This window comes from Paramisgurnus dabryanus, chromosome 2, assembly GCF_030506205.2.
Source record: "Paramisgurnus dabryanus chromosome 2, PD_genome_1.1, whole genome shotgun sequence".
Lineage (NCBI taxonomy): Eukaryota > Metazoa > Chordata > Actinopteri > Cypriniformes > Cobitidae > Paramisgurnus > Paramisgurnus dabryanus.
In genome coordinates this window covers 14,521,404-14,549,156 of record NC_133338.1, presented here as the reverse complement: position 1 = coordinate 14,549,156, position 27,753 = coordinate 14,521,404, and the positions used below count along the sequence as shown (strand labels likewise).

The 27,753-nt window shown below is 40.1% G+C and overlaps 11 non-coding genes and 1 pseudogene across 11 annotated transcripts; all 12 read left to right on the top strand.

The window, feature by feature from the left end:
* Nucleotides 1-12: 12 nt before the first annotated feature.
* LOC135736859 (small nucleolar RNA U3) lies at nt 13-227 on the top strand. The gene has a single exon (XR_010527967.2). It is a non-coding gene; the product is annotated as a small nucleolar RNA U3 (small nucleolar RNA).
* Nucleotides 228-1,616: 1,389 nt separating this feature from the next.
* Nucleotides 1,617-1,831, top strand: LOC135784766 (small nucleolar RNA U3). Its single transcript, XR_010546090.1, has one exon. It is a non-coding gene; the product is annotated as a small nucleolar RNA U3 (small nucleolar RNA).
* Nucleotides 1,832-2,838: 1,007 nt separating this feature from the next.
* Nucleotides 2,839-3,053, top strand: LOC135784749 (small nucleolar RNA U3). Its single transcript, XR_010546074.1, has one exon. It is a non-coding gene; the product is annotated as a small nucleolar RNA U3 (small nucleolar RNA).
* Nucleotides 3,054-12,433: 9,380 nt separating this feature from the next.
* On the top strand, nt 12,434-12,648 carry LOC135784764 (small nucleolar RNA U3). Its single transcript, XR_010546088.1, has one exon. It is a non-coding gene; the product is annotated as a small nucleolar RNA U3 (small nucleolar RNA).
* A 1,007-nt stretch (nt 12,649-13,655) lies between these two features.
* LOC135784813 (small nucleolar RNA U3) lies at nt 13,656-13,814 on the top strand (annotated as a pseudogene).
* Nucleotides 13,815-15,775: 1,961 nt separating this feature from the next.
* Nucleotides 15,776-15,990, top strand: LOC135784780 (small nucleolar RNA U3). The gene has a single exon (XR_010546102.1). It is a non-coding gene; the product is annotated as a small nucleolar RNA U3 (small nucleolar RNA).
* Nucleotides 15,991-18,285: 2,295 nt separating this feature from the next.
* Nucleotides 18,286-18,500, top strand: LOC135784795 (small nucleolar RNA U3). Its single transcript, XR_010546116.1, has one exon. It is a non-coding gene; the product is annotated as a small nucleolar RNA U3 (small nucleolar RNA).
* Nucleotides 18,501-20,769: 2,269 nt separating this feature from the next.
* On the top strand, nt 20,770-20,984 carry LOC135784794 (small nucleolar RNA U3). The gene has a single exon (XR_010546115.1). It is a non-coding gene; the product is annotated as a small nucleolar RNA U3 (small nucleolar RNA).
* A 1,007-nt stretch (nt 20,985-21,991) lies between these two features.
* LOC135784759 (small nucleolar RNA U3) lies at nt 21,992-22,206 on the top strand. The gene has a single exon (XR_010546083.1). It is a non-coding gene; the product is annotated as a small nucleolar RNA U3 (small nucleolar RNA).
* Nucleotides 22,207-23,238: 1,032 nt separating this feature from the next.
* On the top strand, nt 23,239-23,453 carry LOC135784779 (small nucleolar RNA U3). The gene has a single exon (XR_010546101.1). It is a non-coding gene; the product is annotated as a small nucleolar RNA U3 (small nucleolar RNA).
* A 2,295-nt stretch (nt 23,454-25,748) lies between these two features.
* On the top strand, nt 25,749-25,963 carry LOC135784793 (small nucleolar RNA U3). The gene has a single exon (XR_010546114.1). It is a non-coding gene; the product is annotated as a small nucleolar RNA U3 (small nucleolar RNA).
* A 1,364-nt stretch (nt 25,964-27,327) lies between these two features.
* On the top strand, nt 27,328-27,542 carry LOC135784807 (small nucleolar RNA U3). The gene has a single exon (XR_010546126.1). It is a non-coding gene; the product is annotated as a small nucleolar RNA U3 (small nucleolar RNA).
* Nucleotides 27,543-27,753: the final 211 nt, after the last annotated feature.

The following is a 27,753-nucleotide window of genomic DNA, read 5'->3' as shown; positions in this document are numbered from 1 at the left end:
CGTTGAGATGTCAAGACTATGCTTTCAGGGATCATTTCTATAGTTTCTAAACTGGGAAATGTGTTTTGAAAGAGTTGAGTCTCTGGAACCACGATGAAGAGTGTTGATGTGCTTCTCTGAGCATGAATCAAGGAATGGTTGCTGATCATTATCACAGATCATTGCTATTGATGAATGTTCTTTAATCCTAATAAGTTTGAAGAAGAGAAGTGCATGATCAGAGTGGGTTCATTATTTGAGGTTGAAAGAAAGAATGTGCCAGTAGTTGTTTTGTTTGTGTAAACTAACATTAAAATCCGTGTGGTTTTTGCCTTGTTGTGATATGAGAGTGCTGTGGTTGTTGCCTATTTCAACAAACATGTTGATAGATTTTTGGTGGAGTCGGCTATTGGTGTTAGTTGTCGCAAACACACAACGGGTTTGGAAAACTACCTGAATCAGTGTTTTGCTCAAACTGCGCAACGAAGTTTCTTTTCGTGTTGTCGTCTTGATCTAGCTGCAAGCATACTACACAACACACCGCTGACAAACTGCACACACTACAAAACACTCGATAAAGAGGCGTTCCTGACCATCAGCGAAAATACATTTTCTCACATAAATTCTGGCGAGAAATTTCAACTATCAGGCCATTGCTCCATGAATGGATGATCAACGTGCCCTTCAATTGGTAGACCTTTCTCTGTTAATACCATCTGCACTGGGATTGGCTGGATGACTTACGAGTTGTCATTGTGTCGCTCACATTACGAGATCTCTTGGGGATAATATCAAACAGGTTTGAAAGTATTTGTGGGTCTGTGACAGCTCGAGACAGGTTCGAATCACGTTGCTGGCATACTTATACATAACGATCTTCGGCAGCCGTAACAAGGTCCGATTTGGTCGCGATACGAAGGTTTTGTGGCAGACCTTGGAAATCTGTCTGCGGTAGCAAAATCCCGCCATAATCCAACAAGTCGCAACATGCAGGCCATGAGACTCGAACCGGCAACTCTCGGGATACAAGCCCGACTTTCTAGACCTTAGTAGACCTTTCTCTGTTAATACCATCTGCACTGGGATTGGCTGGATGACTTACGAGTTGTCATTGTGTCGCTCACATTACGAGATCTCTTGGGGATAATATCAAACAGGTTTGAAAGTAATTGTGGGTCTGTGACAGCTCGAGACAGGTTCGAATCACGTTGCTGGCATACTTATACATAACGACCTTCGGCAGCCGTAACGAGGTCGATTTGGTCGCGATACGAGGGTTTTGTGGCGGACCTTGGAAATCTGTCCGCGATAGCAAAATCCTGCCAAAATCCAACCTGCAACCAGTGGCAACCTGCAGGCCGTGAGACTCGAACCGGCAACTCACGGGATACAAGCCAGACTCTCTAACGAGTAGTCGACGACTGCCCATGCCAATGCTGTATCCCTAAATACTACAAATAACGCATTGTTTTTAACAGATTTGCACACATCCATTCATTAACTACAATCCATAATGAAGGTTTTATAGTTTTGTGTTTCTGAGCCTTTTGTCCCTCTCAGAATCATAAGGCCACAAATTACCATCATTCAGGTTCATCGTCTGTCAGAAGTTGTGTTCGGTAGCGCGGTGAGATGTCAAGACTATGCTTTCAGGGATCATTTCTATAGTTTCTAAACTGGGAAATGTGTTTTGAAAGAGTTGAGTCTCTGGAACCACGATGAAGAGTGTTGATGTGCTTCTCTGAGCATGAATCAAGGAATGGTTGCTGATCATTATCACAGATCATTGCTATTGATGAATGTTCTTTAATCCTAATAAGTTTAAAGAAGAGAAGTGCATGATCAGAGTGGGTTCATTATTTGAGGTTGAAAGAAAGAATGTGCCAATAGTTGTTTTGTTTGTGTAAACTAACATAAACTAACATGAGTGCTGTGGTTGTTGCTTATTTCAACAAACATGTTGATAGATTTTTGGTGGAGTCGGCTATTGGTGTTAGTTGTCGCAAACACACAACGGGTTTGGAAAACTACCTGAATCAGTGTTTTGCTCAAACTGCGCAACGAGGTTTCTTTTCGTGTTGTCGTCTTGATCTAGCTGCAAGCATACTACACAACACAACGCTGACAAGCTGCACACACTACAAAACACTCGATAAAGAGGCGTTCCTGACCATCAGCGAAAATACATTTTCTCACATAAATTCTGGCGAGAAATTTCAACTATCAGGCCATTGCTTCATAAATGGATGATCAACGTGCCCTTCAATTGGTGGACCTTTCTCTGTTAATACCATCTGCACTGGGATTGGCTGGATGACTTACGAGTTGTCATTGTGTCGCTCACATTACGAGATCTCTTGGGGATAATATCAAACAGGTTTGAAAGTATTTGTGGGTCTGTGACAGCTCGAGACAGGTTCGAATCACGTTTCTGGCATACTTATACATAACGACCTTCGGCAGCCGTAACGAGGTCCGATTTGGTCGCGATACGAGGGTTTTGTGGCAGACCTTGGAAATTTGTCCGCGATAGCAAAATCCCGCCAAAATCCAACCTGCAACCAGTCGCAACCTGCAGGCCGTGAGACTCAAACCAGCAACTCTCGGGATATAAGCCAGACTCTCTATCGAGTAGTCGACGACTGCCCATGCCAATGTTGTATCCCTAAATACTTCAAATAACGCATTGTTTTTAACAGATTTGCACACATCCATTCATTAACTACAATCCATAATGAAGGTTTTATAGTTTTGTGTTTCTGAGCCTTTTGTCCCTCTCAGAATCATAAGGCCACAACTTACCATCATTCAGGTTCATCGTCTGTCAGAAGTTGTGTTCGGTAAGCGCGGTGAGATGTCAAGACTATGCTTTCAGGGATCATTTCTATAGTTTCTAAACTGGGAAATGTGTTTTGAAAGAGTTGAGTCTCTGGAACCACGATGAAGAGTGTTGATGTGCTTCTCTGAGCATGAATCAAGCAATGGTTGCTGATCATTATCACAGATCATTGCTATTGATGAATGTTCTTTAATCCTAATAAGTTTGAAGAAGAGAAGTGCATGATCAGAGTGGGTTCATTATTTGAGGTTGAAAGAAAGAATGTGCCAGTAGTTGTTTTGTTTGTGTAAACTAACATTAAAATCCGTGTGGTTTTTGCCTTGTTGTGATATGAGAGTGCTGTGGTTGTTGCCTATTTCAACAAACATGTTGATAGATTTTTGGTGGAGTCGGCTATTGGTGTTAGTTGTCGCAAACACACAACGGTTTTGGAAAACTACAGATGTGGCCTTTAAAAATGCGCGTCTCTGAGAGCAGAATGCCGCGGAGACTTCCGAAATTCTGCGAGATCCCGCAGAAGGGGAGTTCGGTGGGGGACGCAGGAAATATAAAAACCTGTAGAGGGCAGGCGTGTTTCATGTAGGCCATACTGACGACAATGTGTGTGCTCGACTTCATGCTTAGCGTATACTGTATGATATTGAAGTAACATGACACGGATTATCAATGTTTAGGCGATAGACTTTGATGTCATACAAATGCATGCTTTTTGGCAAACATTTTGTTGGCGAAGTTTTCTTTTGCCAGTTACATAAACAGTCACATATTCTTCATAAAAATCGGACTCAAACGCGCATCATTTGTCTTATTTTTTCCGTGTACTTACAGTAGAAGAGACGTGATGTATGATAATCGAGTCTTATAACAAAATAATTCGCGAAGACCTTTGAAGAGACCGAGCGCATTTACGCAATATCATTAACTAGTTTATCTAATTTTACATTTAGTTCATTTTTGCATCTGAACGTTTTAATAGCTTTAACATGGTTGTGTGTTGCGCTTTTCTGCATTACTGAACAGTAGGCTACTTTTTATATTATCATGTTTCCCTTTACATGGTATGAAACACGATAAAAAGTATGCAATGGTGTTTAATACATTTCACTGAGAATTTGTATAATATGTTATACTTTTGTACTAAGGAAATAAAATCATATTGTGAGTGTAAATATTCATAAATTCGAGGAGTTTCTGAGGTGTTTGTCATCGGCAAAATGTGCAGTTTCTTTGTTGCTGATTAAAAACCGTTGGCTATGTGATTGTTTAAAATTGACATTTTTTCTACTTATTATTAATTTATTTTTTGTCTACATTTACTCAAATAATATCAATGTGAAAATATAAGTAGCCTAAATCATACTTCAAGTTAGGCGTAAAACTTACACATTTTTGATGTCAAATAGAAATAATAATAATTTGAAATATGCAATTATTACAGTTTAAAAAACTTAAATATATTACTCTGACCTTTTTAAATATATTGACTAAAATAATCTGTAAATGTAATACTTATATTATTAAGGCGTATACATCAAATAATATATGTACATTTTACACAAAATATCTGTTCTATTTTAAGTAATTTATTTTCCAACTAAAAAAATCGCATAACTTCATTAAGAGATTTTATTAAGTTACTTTAATCATTTATTTTAGAGATATTTACAAAGCCACTGAATCATTTTTAACAGTGTGTACATTATGACCTTACGGTAGACTATTATTAAATGCATATAAATAAAAATATGTAAAACTAAATAAAAAATATATCATACACGGACTATATATAAGCATACGTTTTCTTGTTCGGTGCACGTGGGTTTAAATGCCGTTTTTCTAAAGAAGAATTTTAAAACTTTATTGGTGGTAGTTGAGAAGAATTCCTTTTTCCATTTCTAAATCATTTTGAGCGCAATATAAATATATCATATTGTTATTCTTATTATATAAGAATACGCAATTTTTACAACATTTTTAACATATGGAAAATATACGTTAAGCATGTTGTGTGTATTTCCTAATTACAAGCTTTTGATGAAATTGCACCAAAACTAAACGTGCATAAAAACATAAAAAAGTAATTTAAATAAGCGAAAAATCTTTTTTATGAGCTCAAAATGTTGAATATAATGTGCTATTGCTGAAAATTGCCCATCTCTAAAGGAGAATATTCATCTTTAAAGTTAAAGAAACAAAAAAGTACTGATAAGCATTCTCAAATATATATATTCTGCAAGCACTCAGTTGAGAAGAATTCCTTTTTCCATTTCTAAATAATTTTGAGCGCAATATAAATGTATCATATTGTTTTTCTTATTATATAAGAATACGCAATTTTACAACATTTTTAACATATACAAAATATACGTTAAGCGTGTTGTGTGTATTTCCTAATTATAAGCTTTTGATGAAATTGCACCAAAACTAAACGTGCATAAAAACATAAAAAAATCATTTAAATAAGCGAAAAATCTTTTTTATGAGCTCAAAATGTTGAATATAATGTGCTATTGCTGAAAATTGCCCATCTCTAAAGGAGAATATTCATCTTTAACTCTTTCACCGCCAGCGTTTTTAAAAAAAAGTTGCCAGCCAGCGCCAGCGTTTTTCATGATTTTCACCAAAGTTTAATGCCTTCCAGAAAATGTTCTTCTTTAAATAAATAAACATACAATATACCAAATGAAAGAACAGACCCTCTGCTTTCAAACAAAAAAAACCGTTTCATCCTACCTTTAGTGGTTCTTTTGCAATCAGCTTTTGAATATGGGTAGGTTTTTGCAAAAACACCATATTTTGAGCAAAAATAATTCCATATTTGTGACGGACTTTTCATAGAGATCCCATTCAGAGCGATCTTTAAAACAGACACGGACATGCAGCAGCTTGCCATAGGGCAATACTTCCGGTTTTAAAAAGTTGCGGAAGGGCGCCACCTGGTGGATAATAGCGGTATTGCGGAAAGACGGAAAATCTCGTCATTGGCGGGGAAGCGTTTTCTCTTAATTGACGAGATATCTCGTCAATGGCGGGGAAAGAGTTAAAGTTAAAGAAACAAAAAAGTACTGATAAGCATTCTCAAATATATATATTCTGCAAGCACTCATTTATCCACAATGATGTAATTTATTTTTTAATAACATATTGTCGCTGTCGGGCAAAGATACTCTCTGGACACCAAGACCATGTCTATGGGTTCAAGAATAACAAAATATTGGCCATTTGAAACTCGAAAGTCATCACTTTATTTTGTCCCATTGTTTTCCATTTTGCGGGTGATAAAACTCCTGTGCGCGTCGTTCAAATTAATTGAAATTTCGTTCACTTGTAGTTTAGCAAGTATGTATAATACAATTTCAATAATGTTTTTACACTGCACATCGTCTGAGGAAATCCGAAGTTGCGTCGAGGGGAACCAAGCTGACAGCCGCGACAGCAGAGATTGTCACGTACCTACAAAAGGGTATTGGAAAAAGCTTGCATCTGACCTGCAGCTATCATTCTGGCTTGGTGGGATGTCAGCCAGCGAGAGTCCTCTGATTCTGACCTTGTTCTTTTACTCCTCAGAGTCTAAAACCAGGAGGGCATATTAAGTATTCATTGTATTTTCATTTTAACAGAGCAGCTATGGTTGCGCGTTTCACACACCTCTCCAAACCACGTTGTTAACACTATGCTTGTTCGACTTCATGCGGCGCCGCAAGAACCGACAGCCGGATGACGTCAGAGTACCGCGAGAATGATTCAAGAAATCATATTTCGCCTCGCTCTCGCGATACTGTGACGTCTTCCGGCTGTCGATTCTCGGGGCGCCGCATGAAGTCGAACAAGCCTATTGACAGCAGCAAAAGCTACGCATGCGCTTTTAACTTGTAAAACTCAAAAGTGTATGGGTAATGTAGTCTCTGCTCTCGGTGGGACGAATTAGGTAGCTTGCATTGTGAAGGGCGCTTTGAAAAGCGGCAGCGCAGCCAAAGGATTAAATTAAGCCTCTGATTTAAACAGATGTAGGAGGAGGTTGGTTTTAAATCGCCCTCGCGGTACTCTGATGTCATTCACTCATGTTTGAGTCTGTATCAGATGAAAATACAGATTTTGAGGAACAACTTATTGTTTGGAGATTGTCAATGGACGTTTCTGAGTGGTATGTTTGTTTTTTCAGTGTGGACCTGCAAAACGCCAAATGCATAAAAATTAATTAATATTGTAATTTTTTTTAGCATGATATGTTTTCTAAAATGTTTAAAAATGAACAAATCAGTTGTGCGAAACTACACAGAATTTTTTTTGTTATGAAACATGTTCAATGGTTACAGTGCCTCATGGTGGGGTTGAACCCCTGGTTCAGTTTACCCCATCTGGTTCACTTTGCCCCACAGCCACCGTTTTGGGAAACTGCCTAGCTTAGTAATTCAGGCTAATCTTTAGCTAAATCATTCACATGGTTTTATACATTAGCCTATCACCAATATTTATGGTATGAATATTTAGACCTGGATAAATCTACTTTAACATAACAGCCTTTATACCTGCTATGTATAAATTTTACTTTGATAGGATAAAAACTTTTTTTTTTTTTGTTAAAAAAATCATACTTTAATCATAACTCTTTAATTTGTCCTTCTCTTTAACATAGCCAAATATAAATTATGGTTGCTACCTGTATTTGTGGTCACACGGCTACAAATCTGTATGGTTGCCTAGATAAAGGGGGTGGGTCAACTTACCCACTGGCTCACTTTGCCCCACTCTCCCCTACTTGGTATTGAGAAACGGGCATTGTTTATCGAAGCCGGAGCGCGAGCTACAAACTACAGAGCGAGTACGCGGGTGCACAATGGTGAAAGAGCAACACACGATGTAAATAACTATACCAGTGCTCGCAGTACAGACAATTTATATTTTAGCGTACTGCGTACCTTCACTTTCTTTTGCGTGCCACCACTTGTTGCTGGTACTTTGCCTTAAAGAGTCAAAGGGCGTTTCTATGTGGCGCTGCGCAGACAGTTCGGCAACGAAGACATCACAGTACCGCGAGAGCAAGTCGAAATGTTACAAATGGTCCGACTTTACCTTTGCTCTCGCGGTACTCTGATGTCATACGCCGACCAGTCAGCGCCGCACCATTTAAAGTCGAACACACAAAGCGTCAAGGCAGGGCCGCTGGAAGTCATTTTGAACAGGGGGTGCTGTGAATTTTTTTAACCAAAAAACCTATGAGCCTATAGGCCTATTTAAAATACATTTATAAAAAAAATAAATACATTGAGATTTACTACTTTATTGTACACTTCAGGGCACACAGCCAGGGTCTGAAACACACAGACATCATCAGTTCTCAGATGAATATGCGCTATTAATCAGAAGCAAAAATACTTATCCCAGGGGGAATTACTTTCGTTACAATTTACATACAACATATAATATTATAACAACATATAATATTAATTAAACTTCACAGTTTTCAATGTCCATGCGGACGAACATATTTTACTTTCGTTTTTAAGTTAAGATCACACGTCGATTAACAGATGTAAAATATTCTCACATTAACATACCTAGTATATTTTTATATAGATCTTTTTTTACTAAATAGTACTATTACTGTCTTTTTTAAACATATAAATAATTCATAATTTGAACAAAAATAATAATGGGTTTAGTTCTGATATTGTATACTTTTATAAAGAAATACATGGTGTATAATTACATTTTTAGAATAGGCTTTATATAAGGTTTGTACTGTTAAAATACTCTATTTGTTACAAACAAAAGATAAAGAATTTACAAACGTGTGGGAGCCATTTCAGCACTTGGACAGCGAAATGTTTATTTTAAAAGCATTACTTAAAATGTTTTCTCATCTCACCATATCTACAGGTGCAGAGTCATTATATACAATAAATCCGTTGGGTAGCATTTAAAAAAAAACATTTAAAAGTAGATGCATTTGTTTAAAGCAAAGCATTTATTTACTTAGCTACAGATGAAGCAGCTCTTTGCGCCTTCTAACGTCTCATAATTGGTCATCATTTATGTCCAAGAGACTCAATAATAATCTGTTACATTTTAATCCTTTAATTTTTCATATTAAAAAGCGTTTTTGTGCTGCTGCGCATCCATGTAATAAACAAACCCGCGTTGTCATTCCGTTAATACGCATATTATCAACGCGCTCTTTACTCGAGCAGAAAAAACTCGCCTCGCGAATTGCGCCGGTTGTATAATAGAGATTCCAAAGTCTCTCATGAGCTAGAGGACGAATGTCCAGGGAGTTCAGTATTTCTGTGTGGGCATGCATCAGGGAAAGGTGTGTGAGTCTTTTCTGGGTCATGGTGCTGCATACCAATGTCTTCAAAAGATGCACGGCGGAGAAAGTGCGCTCGGATGAGGCCACGGATAGGCACAGTAATGAAATTAAAATCCAAAATACACGTAATAACCTACGTGTATCAAAAATGATTTCCTAAAATATTCATAAGTAATATATCAATTGTGCAAAATATTTTAACTTAAAAAAAAATATATTTCTCGCCTTCCCGCGACCATGCGTCAAGGTCTGGAGGAAAATGATACCTGCCCGGATCCCACGCACGCATCTGCAGTTATATACATTTTACAAAACCAGTATTCATTAGATTTTAAGAACTTTTTTGCCACTTTTAAAACTGTAAAACTAAATAAAAAAGATATCATATGCCGAATAAGCATGTAAGCATATGTTTTCTTGTTCGCTCCACGTAACACGGGTTTAAACGCCGTTTTTTTTCTAAAGAATAATGTTTACACTTTATTGGTGGTGGTTGAGAATAATTTATATTGCTTGCAGAATAATGTATATTGCATTGTAGCGCAATATAAATGTATCATATTGTTATTCTTAAATAAAAGAAAACTAATATATTTTTTACAACATTTTTAACTTTAAAACATACATAAAGATGCTTTGTACAATAGCTTTGCTTCTGACAACAATTTTCTGTAATAAATCAGTAAATGAATCACAAAATGTATTGAAAGTGGCGAATAAAATGCTTGTCAATTCAAACAAAGGTGTATAAAACCGCTTTAATTAACAATAAGTAAACTGTGCTCTTTTGCGTACCTCTACTTTTCTCATGTCTTTCTTTATACCACCTTTATCTTTTTAAAATCTTGCCACTTTTAGAAATAATTTGTTTGCATTTTTTATATACTGCACACTTTATTTGCATCAACTATACCCATAATAACATTTTCTACGTTTTTCTTTCAATAAAAATAAACATTTATTATTGTCTTAACTTAAAACTTTGTTTTTTAATTTATAAATTAGATTTTATATAAAAAAGTTTTAAAAGTGTTGACTGCGAACGTCTGAGATAAGATATCTGGAAGGACAATAATAACAAGGATAATATACGCATATAATATATGTACATTTTTAATTAAAATGTCTGTTCTATTTCTAGCCATTTATTTTGTTTTGACCAACTAAAAAATACATAAGTGACATTAAGAGATTTTATAAAGTTACTTTAATCCATTATTTTAGTAATATATTTACAAAGCCACTGAAAAATATTTTTATTGTTATGAATAACGGCTGAAAGGATTAAAAAAAAATCATAACACTGACTGCCTATATGCGCAAGAAAGGTATTATTAAAGTTTTAAATATGTAAAACTAAATAAAGATATCATATGCCCACTGTACAGTATGTAAGCATAGGCCCATGTTTTCTTGTTCGCTCTGCGTGGGTTTAAACGCTATTTTTCTAAAGAATATTTTTTTAACTTTATTGGTGGTGGTTGAGAAGAATTGCTCTTTCCATATGTATAGCATTTTAGCGCAATATACATGTGTCATATTATTGTTCTTAATATATTAAGAACAATAATACTAATATATTTTTACAACATTTTTAACTTTAAAACATGTATTTTATACCACATGAATCTCTTTAAAATATTAATACTTTTAGAAAAACGGACATAATTATTAATATTATGAACAAACAATGAAACGGTGTCAAAATTCGACAACACAAATAATTAAGATATTCATTGTAAATAGAGTTAAGTGTATTAGACTCACACTAAATTCTTTGTTGCACTTAGTATAAATGCCCATTGCACGTACAGTCATCTTAATATATGTATGCGCTGTTATGCTGGCAAGAAGGGGTTGACGTCACTTTGCTGTTTTAATAGAAATATTAAATATTCAGCAATGCCCTTATTAACTTCTGGAAACAACCGCAATGACAACGCATATAAAAATGTAGTTTTTTATGCGCCACCTGGTGGATTTTCTGTGAAGCGAAACACATTAAGGGAAAAGGGAAAGTAGCCCCCCCGAAAACACTTGCAGAATTCTGCGTGACTCCGCGAGACGATTTGGCGAATGCCGCGGGAGAAAACGCGCGTTTTTAAAGGCCACATCTGTACCTGAATCAGTGTTTTGCTCAAACTGCGCAACGAAGTTTCTTTTCGTGTTGTCGTCTTGATCTAGCTGCAAGCATACTACACAACACACCGCTGACAAGCTGCACACACTACAAAACACTCTATAAAGAGGCGTTCCTGACCATCAGCGAAAATACATTTTCTCACATAAATTCTGGCGAGAAATTTCAACTATCAGGCCATTGCTCCATGAATGGATGATCAACGTGCCCTTCAATTGGTAGACCTTTCTCTGTTAATACCATCTGCACTGGGATTGGCTGGATGACTTACGAGTTGTCATTGTGTCGCTCACATTACGAGATCTCTTGGGGATAATATCAAACAGGTTTGAAAGCATTTGTGGGTCTGTGACAGCTCGAGACAGGTTCGAATCACGTTGCTGGCATACTTATACATAACGATCTTCGGCAGCCGTAACAAGGTCCGATTTGGTCGCGATACGAAGGTTTTGTGGCAGACCTTGGAAATCTGTCTGCGGTAGCAAAATCCCGCCATAATCCAACAAGTCGCAACATGCAGGCCATGAGACTCGAACCGGCAACTCTCGGGATACAAGCCCGACTCTCTAGACCTTAGTAGACCTTTCTCTGTTAATACCATCTGCACTGGGATTGGCTGGATGACTTACGAGTTGTCATTGTGTCGCTCACATTACGAGATCTCTTGGGGATAATATCAAACAGGTTTGAAAGTAATTGTGGGTCTGTGACAGCTCGAGACAGGTTCGAATCACGTTGCTGGCCTACTTATACATAACGACCTTCGGCAGCCGTAACGAGGTCGATTTGGTCGCGATACGAGGGTTTTGTGGCGGACCTTGGAAATCTGTCCGCGATAGCAAAATCCTGCCAAAATCCAACCTGCAACCAGTGGCAACCTGCAGGCCGTGAGACTCGAACCGGCAACTCACGGGATACAAGCCAGACTCTCTAACGAGTAGTCGACGACTGCCCATGCCAATGCTGTATCCCTAAATACTACAAATAACGCATTGTTTTTAACAGATTTGCACACATCCATTCATTAACTACAATCCATAATGAAGGTTTTATAGTTTTGTGTTTCTGAGCCTTTTGTCCCTCTCAGAATCATAAGGCCACAACTTACCATCATTCAGGTTCATCGTCTGTCAGAAGTTGTGTTCGGTAAGCGCGGTGAGGTGTCAAGACTATGCTTTCAGGGATCATTTCTATAGTTTCTAAACTGGGAAATGTGTTTTGAAAGAGTTGAGTCTCTGGAACCACGATGAAGAGTGTTGATGTGCTTCTCTGAGCATGAATCAAGGAATGGTTGCTGATCATTATCACAGATCATTGCTATTGATGAATGTTCTTTAATCCTAATAAGTTTAAAGAAGAGAAGTGCATGATCAGAGTGGGTTCATTATTTGAGGTTGAAAGAAAGAATGTGCCAATAGTTGTTTTGTTTGTGTAAACTAACACAAACTAACATGAGTGCTGTGGTTGTTGCCTATTTCAACAAACATGTTGATAGATTTTTGGTGGAGTCGGCTATTGGTGTTAGTTGTCGCAAACACACAACGGGTTTGGCAAACTACCTGAATCAGTGTTTTGCTCAAACTGCGCAACAAGGTTTCTTTTCGTGTTGTCGTCTTGATCTAGCTGCAAGCATACTACACAACACACCGCTGACAAGCTGCACACACTACAAAACACTCGATAAAGAGGCGTTCCTGACCATCAGCGAAAATACATTTTCTCACATAAATTCTGGCGAGAAATTTCAACTATCAGGCCATTGCTTCATAAATGGATGATCAACGTGCCCTTCAATTGGTGGACCTTTCTCTGTTAATACCATCTGCACTGGGATTGGCTGGATGACTTACGAGTTGTCATTGTGTCGCTCACATTACGAGATCTCTTGGGGATAATATCAAACAGGTTTGAAAGTATTTGTGGGTCTGTGACAGCTCGAGACAGGTTCGAATCACGTTGCTGGCATACTTATACATAACGACCTTCGGCAGCCGTAACGAGATCCGATTTGGTCGCGATACGAGGGTTTTGTGGCAGACCTTGGAAATTTGTCCGCGATAGCAAAATCCCGCCAAAATCCAACCTGCAACCAGTCGCAACCTGCAGGCCGTGAGACTCAAACCAGCAACTCTCGGGATATAAGCCAGACTCTCTATCGAGTAGTCGACGACTGCCCATGCCAATGTTGTATCCCTAAACACTTCAAATAACGCATTGTTTTTAACAGATTTGCACACATCCATTCATTAACTACAATCCATAATGAAGGTTTTATAGTTTTGTGTTTCTGAGCCTTTTGTCCCTCTCAGAATCATAAGGCCACAACTTACCATCATTCAGGTTCATCGTCTGTCAGAAGTTGTGTTCGGTAAGCGCGGTGAGATGTCAAGACTATGCTTTCAGGGATCATTTCTATAGTTTCTAAACTGGGAAATGTGTTTTGAAAGAGTTGAGTCTCTGGAACCACGATGAAGAGTGTTGATGTGCTTCTCTGAGCATGCATCAAGTAGATAGGAGTTTTCCTTACTCAAACATGTTCTGAGGGCAGCAAGAATATGTTCACAAAAACGACCAATCAAAATGCTCGTTACTGGTTTAAGCCCTCAGCGGAGCCTTCAAGGCAGCTTCTGCAGTGAAGCAGTTCGAGCTCACCGTTGGTCAGATGAGTAGCGCAGATATGCTAAGATAGGAATGAGACTGTTTTTGAATTCAGCTCGAAACGTTTCGAGCATTTAAGTGACACGTTTTCACGTGTCCGTAGCACGACTTTCTTTTCCGTGCCAGTTTCATGTATTGGTTATTCAATTTTTTTTCCTTTTTTCAAACCATTGTCGATTCGGATTGGGGTTAGATTTGTGCGTTTTGTCACATTTTCAAACTGTTTTCGCGCGAGGATAAAGTTGAGTTTGGGTTAGAATGGCATTGTTTATACATTTATTTACGTAAAATTCAAATTGTTCTTGCTTGGGGTTGGGGTTAGAGTTGGGTTAGGGTGAGGATGTCATTTTATGTAACAGAAAGTTGTTCTAACCCCAACCCAAGCGACAATGGCAAGAAAATAGGAAAAACAATTGAATAAACAATACATGAAACTGGCACGAAAAAGAAAGTCGTGCCACGGACACGTGAAAACGTGTCACTTAAATGCTCGAAACGTTTCGAGCTGAATTCAAAATCAGTCTCATTCCTATCTTACCATATCTGCGCTACTCATCTGACCAACGGTGAGCTCGAACTGCTTCACTGCAGAAGCTGCCTTGAAGGCTCCGCTGAGGGCTTAAACCAGTAACGAGCATTTTGATTGGTCGTTTTTGTGAACATATTCTTGCTGCCCTCAGAACATGTTTGAGTAAGGAAAACTCCTACGTGCATGAATCAAGCAATGGTTGCTGATCATTACCACAGATCATTGCTATTGATGAATGTTCTTTAATCCTAATAAGTTTAAAGAAGAGAAGTGCATGATCAGAGTGGGTTCATTATTTGAGGTTGAAAGAAAGAATTTGCTAATAGTTGTTTTGTTTGTGTAAACTAACATTAAAATCCGTGTGGTTTTTGCCTTGTTGTGATATGAGAGTGCTGTGATTGTTGCCTATTTCAACAAACATGTTGATAGATTTTTGGTGGAGTCGGCTATTGGTGTTAGTTGTCGCAAACACACAACGGGTTTGGAAAACTACCTGAATCAGTGTTTTGCTCAAACTGCGCAACGAGGTTTCTTTTCGTGTTGTCGTCTTGATCTAGCTGCAAGCATACTACACAACACACCGCTGACAAGCTGCACACACTACAAAACACTCGATAAAGAGGCGTTCCTGACCATCAGCGAAAATACTTTTCTCACATAAATTCTGGCGAGAAATTTCAACTATCAGGCCATTGCTTCAGGAATGGATGATCAACGTGCCCTTCAATTGGTAGACCTTTCTCTGTTAATACCATCTGCACTGGGATTGGCTGGATGACTTACGAGTTGTCATTGTGTCGCTCACATTACGAGATCTCTTGGGGATAATATCAAACAGGTTCGAAAGTACTTGTGGGTCTGTGACAGCTCGAGACAGGTTCGAATCACGTTGCTGGCATACTTATACATAACGACCTTCGGCAGCCGTAACGAGGTCCGATTTGGTCGTGATACGAGGGTTTTGTGGCGGACCTTGGAAATCTGTCCGCGATAGTAAAATCCTGCCAAAATCCAACCTGCAACCAGTGGCAACCTGCAGGCCGTGAGACTCGAACCGGCAACTCTCGGGATACAAGCCAGACTCTCTAACGAGTAGTCGACGACTGCCCATGCCAATGCTGTATCCCTAAATACTACAAATAACGCATTGTTTTTAACAGATTTGCACACATCCATTCATTAACTACAATCCATAATGAAGGTTTTATAGTTTTGTGTTTCTGAGCCTTTTGTCCCTCTCAGAATCATAAGGCCACAACTTACCATCATTCAGGTTCATCGTCTGTCAGAAGTTGTGTTCTGTAAGCGCGTTGAGATGTCAAGACTATGCTTTCAGGGATCATTTCTATAGTTTCTAAACTGGGAAATGTGTTTTGAAAGAGTTGAGTCTCTGGAACCACGATGAAGAGTGTTGATGTGCTTCTCTGAGCATGAATCAAGGAATGGTTGCTGATCATTATCACAGATCATTGCTATTGATGAATGTTCTTTAATCCTAATAAGTTTGAAGAAGAGAAGTGCATGATCAGAGTGGGTTCATTATTTGAGGTTGAAAGAATGAATGTGCCAGTAGTTGTTTTGTTTGTGTAAACTAACATTAAAATTCGTGTGGTTTTTGCCTTGTTGTGATATGAGAGTGCTGTGGTTGTTGCCTATTTCAACAAACATGTTGATAGATTTTTGGTGGAGTCGGCTATTGGTGTTAGTTGTCGCAAACACACAACGGTTTTGGAAAACTACCTGAATCAGTGTTTTGCTCAAACTGCGCAACGAAGTTTCTTTTCGTGTTGTCGTCTTGATCTAGCTGCAAGCATACTACACAACACACCGCTGACAAGCTGCACACACTACAAAACACTCGATAAAGAGGCGTTCCTGACCATCAGCGAAAATACATTTTCTCACATAAATTCTGGCGAGAAATTTCAACTATCAGGTCATTGCTCCATGAATGGATGATCAACGTGCCCTTCAATTGGTAGACCTTTCTCTGTTAATACCATCTGCACTGGGATTGGCTGGATGACTTACGAGTTGTCATTGTGTCGCTCACATTACGAGATCTCTTGGGGATAATATCAAACAGGTTTGAAAGTATTTGTGGGTCTGTGACAGCTCGAGACAGGTTCGAATCACGTTGCTGGCATACTTATACATAACGATCTTCGGCAGCCGTAACAAGGTCCGATTTGGTCGCGATACGAAGGTTTTGTGGCAGACCTTGGAAATCTGTCTGCGGTAGCAAAATCCCGCCATAATCCAACAAGTCGCAACATGCAGGCCATGAGACTCGAACCGGCAACTCTCGGGATACAAGCCCGACTCTCTAGACCTTAGTAGACCTTTCTCTGTTAATACCATCTGCACTGGGATTGGCTGGATGACTTACGAGTTGTCATTGTGTCGCTCACATTACGAGATCTCTTGGGGATAATATCAAACAGGTTTGAAAGTAATTGTGGGTCTGTGACGCGTGATTTTTTTTCCCAAACCAGTTCAGATAGGAGTTTTACTTAAACATGAGCTCAGGGGCAGAAAGAAATTTGATTGGTTCACAAAAATGACCAATGAAAGTCCTCAACCGGAGCCTTCAAGGCAGCTTCTGCAGTGAAGCAGTTCGAGCTCACCGTTGGTCAGGTGAGTAGCGCAGATGGTTAGATAGGAATGTGACTGTTTTGAATTCAGCTCGAAATGTTTCGAGCGTTTAAGTTACGTGTTACCACGTTTTCACGTGTCAGTGGCACGACTTTCTTTTTCGTGCCAGTTTCACGTAATGTTTACTCAATTGTTTTTCCTATTTTCTTACCATTGTCGTTTGGGATTGGGGTTAGAACAACTTTCTGTTACATAAAATGACATCCTAACCCAAACCCAACTCTAACCCCAACATCAAGTGAAAACAGTTAAAATTTCTGACAAATAAATGTATAAACCACTGCCATTCTAACCCAAACCCAACTTCATCCTCGCGCGAAAACAGTTTAAAAATGAAAAAAACCCACAAATCTAACCCCAATCCCAAACAACAATGGTTTGAAAAAAGGAAAAAAAATTGAGTAACCATTACGTGAAACTGGCACGAAAAAGAAAGTCGTGCCACGGACACGTGAAAACGTGGTAACACGTAACTTAAACGCTCGAAACATTTCGAGCTGAATTCCAAACCAGTCACATTCCTATCTAACCATCTGCGCTACTCACCTGACCAACGGTGAGCTCGAACTGCTTCACTGCAGAAGCTGCCTTGAAGGCTCCGGTTGAGGACTTTCATTGGTCATTTTTGTGAACCAATCAAATTTCTTTCTGCCCCTGAGCTCATGTTTAAGTAAAACTCCTATCTGAACTGGTTTGGGAAAAAAAATCAAGCGTCTGTGACAGCTCGAGACAGGTTCGAATCACGTTGCTGGCATACTTATACATAACGACCTTCGGCAGCCGTAACGAGGTCGATTTGGTCGCGATACGAGGGTTTTGTGGCGGACCTTGGAAATCTGTCCGCGATAGCAAAATCCTGCCAAAATCCAACCTGCAACCAGTGGCAACCTGCAGGCCGTGAGACTCGAACCGGCAACTCACGGGATACAAGCCAGACTCTCTAACGAGTAGTCGACGACTGCCCATGCCAATGCTGTATCCCTAAATACTACAAATAACGCATTGTTTTTAACAGATTTGCACACATCCATTCATTAACTACAATCCATAATGAAGGTTTTATAGTTTTGTGTTTCTGAGCCTTTTGTCCCTCTCAGAATCATAAGGCCACAAATTACCATCATTCAGGTTCATCGTCTGTCAGAAGTTGTGTTCGGTAAGCGCGGTGAGATGTCAAGACTATGCTTTCAGGGATCATTTCTATAGTTTCTAAACTGGGAAATGTGTTTTGAAAGAGTTGAGTCTCTGGAACCACGATGAAGAGTGTTGATGTGCTTCTCTGAGCATGAATCAAGGAATGGTTGCTGATCATTATCACAGATCATTGCTATTGATGAATGTTCTTTAATCCTAATAAGTCTAAAGAAGAGAAGTGCATGATCAGAGTGGGTTCATTATTTGAGGTTGAAAGAAAGAATGTGCCAATAGTTGTTTTGTTTGTGTAAACTAACATAAACTAACATGAGTGCTGTGGTTGTTGCTTATTTCAACAAACATGTTGATAGATTTTTGGTGGAGTCGGCTATTGGTGTTAGTTGTCGCAAACACACAACGGGTTTGGAAAACTACCTGAATCAGTGTTTTGCTCAAACTGCGCAACGAGGTTTCTTTTCGTGTTGTCGTCTTGATCTAGCTGCAAGCATACTACACAACACACCGCTGACAAGCTGCACACACTACAAAACACTCGATAAAGAGGCGTTCCTGACCATCAGCGAAAATACATTTTCTCACATAAATTCTGGCGAGAAATTTCAACTATCAGGTCATTGCTCCATGAATGGATGATCAACGTGCCCTTCAATTGGTAGACCTTTCTCTGTTAATACCATCTGCACTGGGATTGGCTGGATGACTTACGAGTTGTCATTGTGTCGCTCACATTACGAGATCTCTTGGGGATAATATCAAACAGGTTTGAAAGTATTTGTGGGTCTGTGACAGCTCGAGACAGGTTCGAATCACGTTGCTGGCATACTTATACATAACGATCTTCGGCAGCCGTAACAAGGTCCGATTTGGTCGCGATACGAAGGTTTTGTGGCAGACCTTGGAAATCTGTCTGCGGTAGCAAAATCCCGCCATAATCCAACAAGTCGCAACATGCAGGCCATGAGACTCGAACCGGCAACTCTCGGGATACAAGCCCGACTCTCTAGACCTTAGTAGACCTTTCTCTGTTAATACCATCTGCACTGGGATTGGCTGGATGACTTACGAGTTGTCATTGTGTCGCTCACATTACGAGATCTCTTGGGGATAATATCAAACAGGTTTGAAAGTAATTGTGGGTCTGTGACGCGTGATTTTTTTTCCCAAACCAGTTCAGATAGGAGTTTTACTTAAACATGAGCTCAGGGGCAGAAAGAAATTTGATTGGTTCACAAAAATGACCAATGAAAGTCCTCAACCGGAGCCTTCAAGGCAGCTTCTGCAGTGAAGCAGTTCGAGCTCACCGTTGGTCAGGTGAGTAGCGCAGATGGTTAGATAGGAATGTGACTGTTTTGAATTCAGCTCGAAATGTTTCGAGCGTTTAAGTTACGTGTTACCACGTTTTCACGTGTCAGTGGCACGACTTTCTTTTTCGTGCCAGTTTCACGTAATGTTTACTCAATTGTTTTTCCTATTTTCTTACCATTGTCGTTTGGGATTGGGGTTAGAACAACTTTCTGTTACGTAAAATGACATCCTAACCCAAACCCAACTCTAACCCCAACATCAAGTGAAAACAGTTAAAATTTCTGACAAATAAATGTATAAACCACTGCCATTCTAACCCAAACCCAACTTCATCCTCGCGCGAAAACAGTTTAAAAATGAAAAAAACCCACAAATCTAACCCCAATCCCAAACAACAATGGTTTGAAAAAAGGAAAAAAAATTGAGTAACCATTACGTGAAACTGGCACGAAAAAGAAAGTCGTGCCACGGACACGTGAAAACGTGGTAACACGTAACTTAAACGCTCGAAACATTTCGAGCTGAATTCCAAACCAGTCACATTCCTATCTAACCATCTGCGCTACTCACCTGACCAACGGTGAGCTCGAACTGCTTCACTGCAGAAGCTGCCTTGAAGGCTCCGGTTGAGGACTTTCATTGGTCATTTTTGTGAACCAATCAAATTTCTTTCTGCCCCTGAGCTCATGTTTAAGTAAAACTCCTATCTGAACTGGTTTGGGAAAAAAAATCAAGCGTCTGTGACAGCTCGAGACAGGTTCGAATCACGTTGCTGGCATACTTATACATAACGACCTTCGGCAGCCGTAACGAGGTCGATTTGGTCGCGATACGAGGGTTTTGTGGCGGACCTTGGAAATCTGTCCGCGATAGCAAAATCCTGCCAAAATCCAACCTGCAACCAGTGGCAACCTGCAGGCCGTGAGACTCGAACCGGCAACTCACGGGATACAAGCCAGACTCTCTAACGAGTAGTCGACGACTGCCCATGCCAATGCTGTATCCCTAAATACTACAAATAACGCATTGTTTTTAACAGATTTGCACACATCCATTCATTAACTACAATCCATAATGAAGGTTTTATAGTTTTGTGTTTCTGAGCCTTTTGTCCCTCTCAGAATCATAAGGCCACAAATTACCATCATTCAGGTTCATCGTCTGTCAGAAGTTGTGTTCGGTAAGCGCGGTGAGATGTCAAGACTATGCTTTCAGGGATCATTTCTATAGTTTCTAAACTGGGAAATGTGTTTTGAAAGAGTTGAGTCTCTGGAACCACGATGAAGAGTGTTGATGTGCTTCTCTGAGCATGAATCAAGGAATGGTTGCTGATCATTATCACAGATCATTGCTATTGATGAATGTTCTTTAATCCTAATAAGTCTAAAGAAGAGAAGTGCATGATCAGAGTGGGTTCATTATTTGAGGTTGAAAGAAAGAATGTGCCAATAGTTGTTTTGTTTGTGTAAACTAACATAAACTAACATGAGTGCTGTGGTTGTTGCTTATTTCAACAAACATGTTGATAGATTTTTGGTGGAGTCGGCTATTGGTGTTAGTTGTCGCAAACACACAACGGGTTTGGAAAACTACCTGAATCAGTGTTATGCTCAAACTGCGCAACGAGGTTTCTTTTCGTGTTGTCGTCTTGATCTAGCTGCAAGCATACTACACAACACACCGCTGACAAGCTGCACACACTACAAAACACTCGATAAAGAGGCGTTCCTGACCATCAGCGAAAATACATTTTCTCACATAAATTCTGGCGAGAAATTTCAACTATCAGGCCATTGCTTCATAAATGGATGATCAACGTGCCCTTCAATTGGTGGACCTTTCTCTGTTAATACCATCTGCACTGGGATTGGCTGGATGACTTACGAGTTGTCATTGTGTCGCTCACATTACGAGATCTCTTGGGGATAATATCAAACAGGTTTGAAAGTATTTGTGGGTCTGTGACAGCTCGAGACAGGTTCGAATCACGTTGCTGGCATACTTATACATAACGACCTTCGGCAGCCGTAACGAGATCCGATTTGGTCGCGATACGAGGGTTTTGTGGCAGACCTTGGAAATTTGTCCGCGATAGCAAAATCCCGCCAAAATCCAACCTGCAACCAGTCGCAACCTGCAGGCCGTGAGACTCAAACCAGCAACTCTCGGGATATAAGCCAGACTCTCTATCGAGTAGTCGACGACTGCCCATGCCAATGTTGTATCCCTAAACACTTCAAATAACGCATTGTTTTTAACAGATTTGCACACATCCATTCATTAACTACAATCCATAATGAAGGTTTTATAGTTTTGTGTTTCTGAGCCTTTTGTCCCTCTCAGAATCATAAGGCCACAACTTACCATCATTCAGGTTCATCGTCTGTCAGAAGTTGTGTTCGGTAAGCGCGGTGAGATGTCAAGACTATGCTTTCAGGGATCATTTCTATAGTTTCTAAACTGGGAAATGTGTTTTGAAAGAGTTGAGTCTCTGGAACCACGATGAAGAGTGTTGATGTGCTTCTCTGAGCATGAATCAAGCAATGGTTGCTGATCATTACCACAGATCATTGCTATTGATGAATGTTCTTTAATCCTAATAAGTTTAAAGAAGAGAAGTGCATGATCAGAGTGGGTTCATTATTTGAGGTTGAAAGAAAGAATTTGCTAATAGTTGTTTTGTTTGTGTAAACTAACATTAAAATCCGTGTGGTTTTTGCCTTGTTGTGATATGAGAGTGCTGTGATTGTTGCCTATTTCAACAAACATGTTGATAGATTTTTGGTGGAGTCGGCTATTGGTGTTAGTTGTCGCAAACACACAACGGGTTTGGAAAACTACCTGAATCAGTGTTTTGCTCAAACTGCGCAACGAGGTTTCTTTTCGTGTTGTCGTCTTGATCTAGCTGCAAGCATACTACACAACACACCGCTGACAAGCTGCACACACTACAAAACACTCGATAAAGAGGCGTTCCTGACCATCAGCGAAAATACTTTTCTCACATAAATTCTGGCGAGAAATTTCAACTATCAGGCCATTGCTTCAGGAATGGATGATCAACGTGCCCTTCAATTGGTAGACCTTTCTCTGTTAATACCATCTGCACTGGGATTGGCTGGATGACTTACGAGTTGTCATTGTGTCGCTCACATTACGAGATCTCTTGGGGATAATATCAAACAGGTTCGAAAGTACTTGTGGGTCTGTGACAGCTCGAGACAGGTTCGAATCACGTTGCTGGCATACTTATACATAACGACCTTCGGCAGCCGTAACGAGGTCCGATTTGGTCGTGATACGAGGGTTTTGTGGCGGACCTTGGAAATCTGTCCGCGATAGTAAAATCCTGCCAAAATCCAACCTGCAACCAGTGGCAACCTGCAGGCCGTGAGACTCGAACCGGCAACTCTCGGGATACAAGCCAGACTCTCTAACGAGTAGTCGACGACTGCCCATGCCAATGCTGTATCCCTAAATACTACAAATAACGCATTGTTTTTAACAGATTTGCACACATCCATTCATTAACTACAATCCATAATGAAGGTTTTATAGTTTTGTGTTTCTGAGCCTTTTGTCCCTCTCAGAATCATAAGGCCACAACTTACCATCATTCAGGTTCATCGTCTGTCAGAAGTTGTGTTCTGTAAGCGCGTTGAGATGTCAAGACTATGCTTTCAGGGATCATTTCTATAGTTTCTAAACTGGGAAATGTGTTTTGAAAGAGTTGAGTCTCTGGAACCACGATGAAGAGTGTTGATGTGCTTCTCTGAGCATGAATCAAGGAATGGTTGCTGATCATTATCACAGATCATTGCTATTGATGAATGTTCTTTAATCCTAATAAGTTTGAAGAAGAGAAGTGCATGATCAGAGTGGGTTCATTATTTGAGGTTGAAAGAATGAATGTGCCAGTAGTTGTTTTGTTTGTGTAAACTAACATTAAAATTCGTGTGGTTTTTGCCTTGTTGTGATATGAGAGTGCTGTGGTTGTTGCCTATTTCAACAAACATGTTGATAGATTTTTGGTGGAGTCGGCTATTGGTGTTAGTTGTCGCAAACACACAACGGTTTTGGAAAACTACCTGAATCAGTGTTTTGCTCAAACTGCGCAACGAAGTTTCTTTTCGTGTTGTCGTCTTGATCTAGCTGCAAGCATACTACACAACACACCGCTGACAAGCTGCACACACTACAAAACACTCGATAAAGAGGCGTTCCTGACCATCAGCGAAAATACATTTTCTCACATAAATTCTGGCGAGAAATTTCAACTATCAGGTCATTGCTCCATGAATGGATGATCAACGTGCCCTTCAATTGGTAGACCTTTCTCTGTTAATACCATCTGCACTGGGATTGGCTGGATGACTTACGAGTTGTCATTGTGTCGCTCACATTACGAGATCTCTTGGGGATAATATCAAACAGGTTTGAAAGTATTTGTGGGTCTGTGACAGCTCGAGACAGGTTCGAATCACGTTGCTGGCATACTTATACATAACGATCTTCGGCAGCCGTAACAAGGTCCGATTTGGTCGCGATACGAAGGTTTTGTGGCAGACCTTGGAAATCTGTCTGCGGTAGCAAAATCCCGCCATAATCCAACAAGTCGCAACATGCAGGCCATGAGACTCGAACCGGCAACTCTCGGGATACAAGCCCGACTCTCTAGACCTTAGTAGACCTTTCTCTGTTAATACCATCTGCACTGGGATTGGCTGGATGACTTACGAGTTGTCATTGTGTCGCTCACATTACGAGATCTCTTGGGGATAATATCAAACAGGTTTGAAAGTAATTGTGGGTCTGTGACGCGTGATTTTTTTTCCCAAACCAGTTCAGATAGGAGTTTTACTTAAACATGAGCTCAGGGGCAGAAAGAAATTTGATTGGTTCACAAAAATGACCAATGAAAGTCCTCAACCGGAGCCTTCAAGGCAGCTTCTGCAGTGAAGCAGTTCGAGCTCACCGTTGGTCAGGTGAGTAGCGCAGATGGTTAGATAGGAATGTGACTGTTTTGAATTCAGCTCGAAATGTTTCGAGCGTTTAAGTTACGTGTTACCACGTTTTCACGTGTCAGTGGCACGACTTTCTTTTTCGTGCCAGTTTCACGTAATGTTTACTCAATTGTTTTTCCTATTTTCTTACCATTGTCGTTTGGGATTGGGGTTAGAACAACTTTCTGTTACATAAAATGACATCCTAACCCAAACCCAACTCTAACCCCAACATCAAGTGAAAACAGTTAAAATTTCTGACAAATAAATGTATAAACCACTGCCATTCTAACCCAAACCCAACTTCATCCTCGCGCGAAAACAGTTTAAAAATGAAAAAAACCCACAAATCTAACCCCAATCCCAAACAACAATGGTTTGAAAAAAGGAAAAAAAATTGAGTAACCATTACGTGAAACTGGCACGAAAAAGAAAGTCGTGCCACGGACACGTGAAAACGTGGTAACACGTAACTTAAACGCTCGAAACATTTCGAGCTGAATTCCAAACCAGTCACATTCCTATCTAACCATCTGCGCTACTCACCTGACCAACGGTGAGCTCGAACTGCTTCACTGCAGAAGCTGCCTTGAAGGCTCCGGTTGAGGACTTTCATTGGTCATTTTTGTGAACCAATCAAATTTCTTTCTGCCCCTGAGCTCATGTTTAAGTAAAACTCCTATCTGAACTGGTTTGGGAAAAAAAATCAAGCGTCTGTGACAGCTCGAGACAGGTTCGAATCACGTTGCTGGCATACTTATACATAACGACCTTCGGCAGCCGTAACGAGGTCGATTTGGTCGCGATACGAGGGTTTTGTGGCGGACCTTGGAAATCTGTCCGCGATAGCAAAATCCTGCCAAAATCCAACCTGCAACCAGTGGCAACCTGCAGGCCGTGAGACTCGAACCGGCAACTCACGGGATACAAGCCAGACTCTCTAACGAGTAGTCGACGACTGCCCATGCCAATGCTGTATCCCTAAATACTACAAATAACGCATTGTTTTTAACAGATTTGCACACATCCATTCATTAACTACAATCCATAATGAAGGTTTTATAGTTTTGTGTTTCTGAGCCTTTTGTCCCTCTCAGAATCATAAGGCCACAAATTACCATCATTCAGGTTCATCGTCTGTCAGAAGTTGTGTTCGGTAAGCGCGGTGAGATGTCAAGACTATGCTTTCAGGGATCATTTCTATAGTTTCTAAACTGGGAAATGTGTTTTGAAAGAGTTGAGTCTCTGGAACCACGATGAAGAGTGTTGATGTGCTTCTCTGAGCATGAATCAAGGAATGGTTGCTGATCATTATCACAGATCATTGCTATTGATGAATGTTCTTTAATCCTAATAAGTCTAAAGAAGAGAAGTGCATGATCAGAGTGGGTTCATTATTTGAGGTTGAAAGAAAGAATGTGCCAATAGTTGTTTTGTTTGTGTAAACTAACATAAACTAACATGAGTGCTGTGGTTGTTGCTTATTTCAACAAACATGTTGATAGATTTTTGGTGGAGTCGGCTATTGGTGTTAGTTGTCGCAAACACACAACGGGTTTGGAAAACTACCTGAATCAGTGTTTTGCTCAAACTGCGCAACGAGGTTTCTTTTCGTGTTGTCGTCTTGATCTAGCTGCAAGCATACTACACAACACACCGCTGACAAGCTGCACACACTACAAAACACTCGATAAAGAGGCGTTCCTGACCATCAGCGAAAATACATTTTCTCACATAAATTCTGGCGAGAAATTTCAACTATCAGGTCATTGCTCCATGAATGGATGATCAACGTGCCCTTCAATTGGTAGACCTTTCTCTGTTAATACCATCTGCACTGGGATTGGCTGGATGACTTACGAGTTGTCATTGTGTCGCTCACATTACGAGATCTCTTGGGGATAATATCAAACAGGTTTGAAAGTATTTGTGGGTCTGTGACAGCTCGAGACAGGTTCGAATCACGTTGCTGGCATACTTATACATAACGATCTTCGGCAGCCGTAACAAGGTCCGATTTGGTCGCGATACGAAGGTTTTGTGGCAGACCTTGGAAATCTGTCTGCGGTAGCAAAATCCCGCCATAATCCAACAAGTCGCAACATGCAGGCCATGAGACTCGAACCGGCAACTCTCGGGATACAAGCCCGACTCTCTAGACCTTAGTAGACCTTTCTCTGTTAATACCATCTGCACTGGGATTGGCTGGATGACTTACGAGTTGTCATTGTGTCGCTCACATTACGAGATCTCTTGGGGATAATATCAAACAGGTTTGAAAGTAATTGTGGGTCTGTGACAGCTCGAGACAGGTTCGAATCACGTTGCTGGCATACTTATACATAACGACCTTCGGCAGCCGTAACGAGGTCGATTTGGTCGCGATACGAGGGTTTTGTGGCGGACCTTGGAAATCTGTCCGCGATAGCAAAATCCTGCCAAAATCCAACCTGCAACCAGTGGCAACCTGCAGGCCGTGAGACTCGAACCGGCAACTCACGGGATACAAGCCAGACTCTCTAACGAGTAGTCGACGACTGCCCATGCCAATGCTGTATCCCTAAATACTACAAATAACGCATTGTTTTTAACAGATTTGCACACATCCATTCATTAACTACAATCCATAATGAAGGTTTTATAGTTTTGTGTTTCTGAGCCTTTTGTCCCTCTCAGAATCATAAGGCCACAACTTACCATCATTCAGGTTCATCGTCTGTCAGAAGTTGTGTTCGGTAAGCGCGGTGAGATGTCAAGACTATGCTTTCAGGGATCATTTCTATAGTTTCTAAACTGGGAAATGTGTTTTGAAAGAGTTGAGTCTCTGGAACCACGATGAAGAGTGTTGACGTGCTTCTCTGAGCATGAATCAAGGAATGGTTGCTGATCATTATCACAGATCATTGCTATTGATGAATGTTCTATAATCCTAATAAGTTTAAAGAAGAGAAGTGCATGATCAGAGTGGGTTCATTATTTGAGGTTGAAAGAAAGAATGTGCCAATAGTTGTTTTGTTTGTGTAAACTAACATTAAAATCCGTGTGGTTTTTGCCTTGTTGTGATATGAGAGTGCTGTGGTTGTTGCCTATTTCAACAAACGTGTTGATAGATTTTTGGTAGAGTCCACTATTGGTGTTAGTTGTCGCAAGCTCACACAACGGGTTTGGAAAACTACCTGA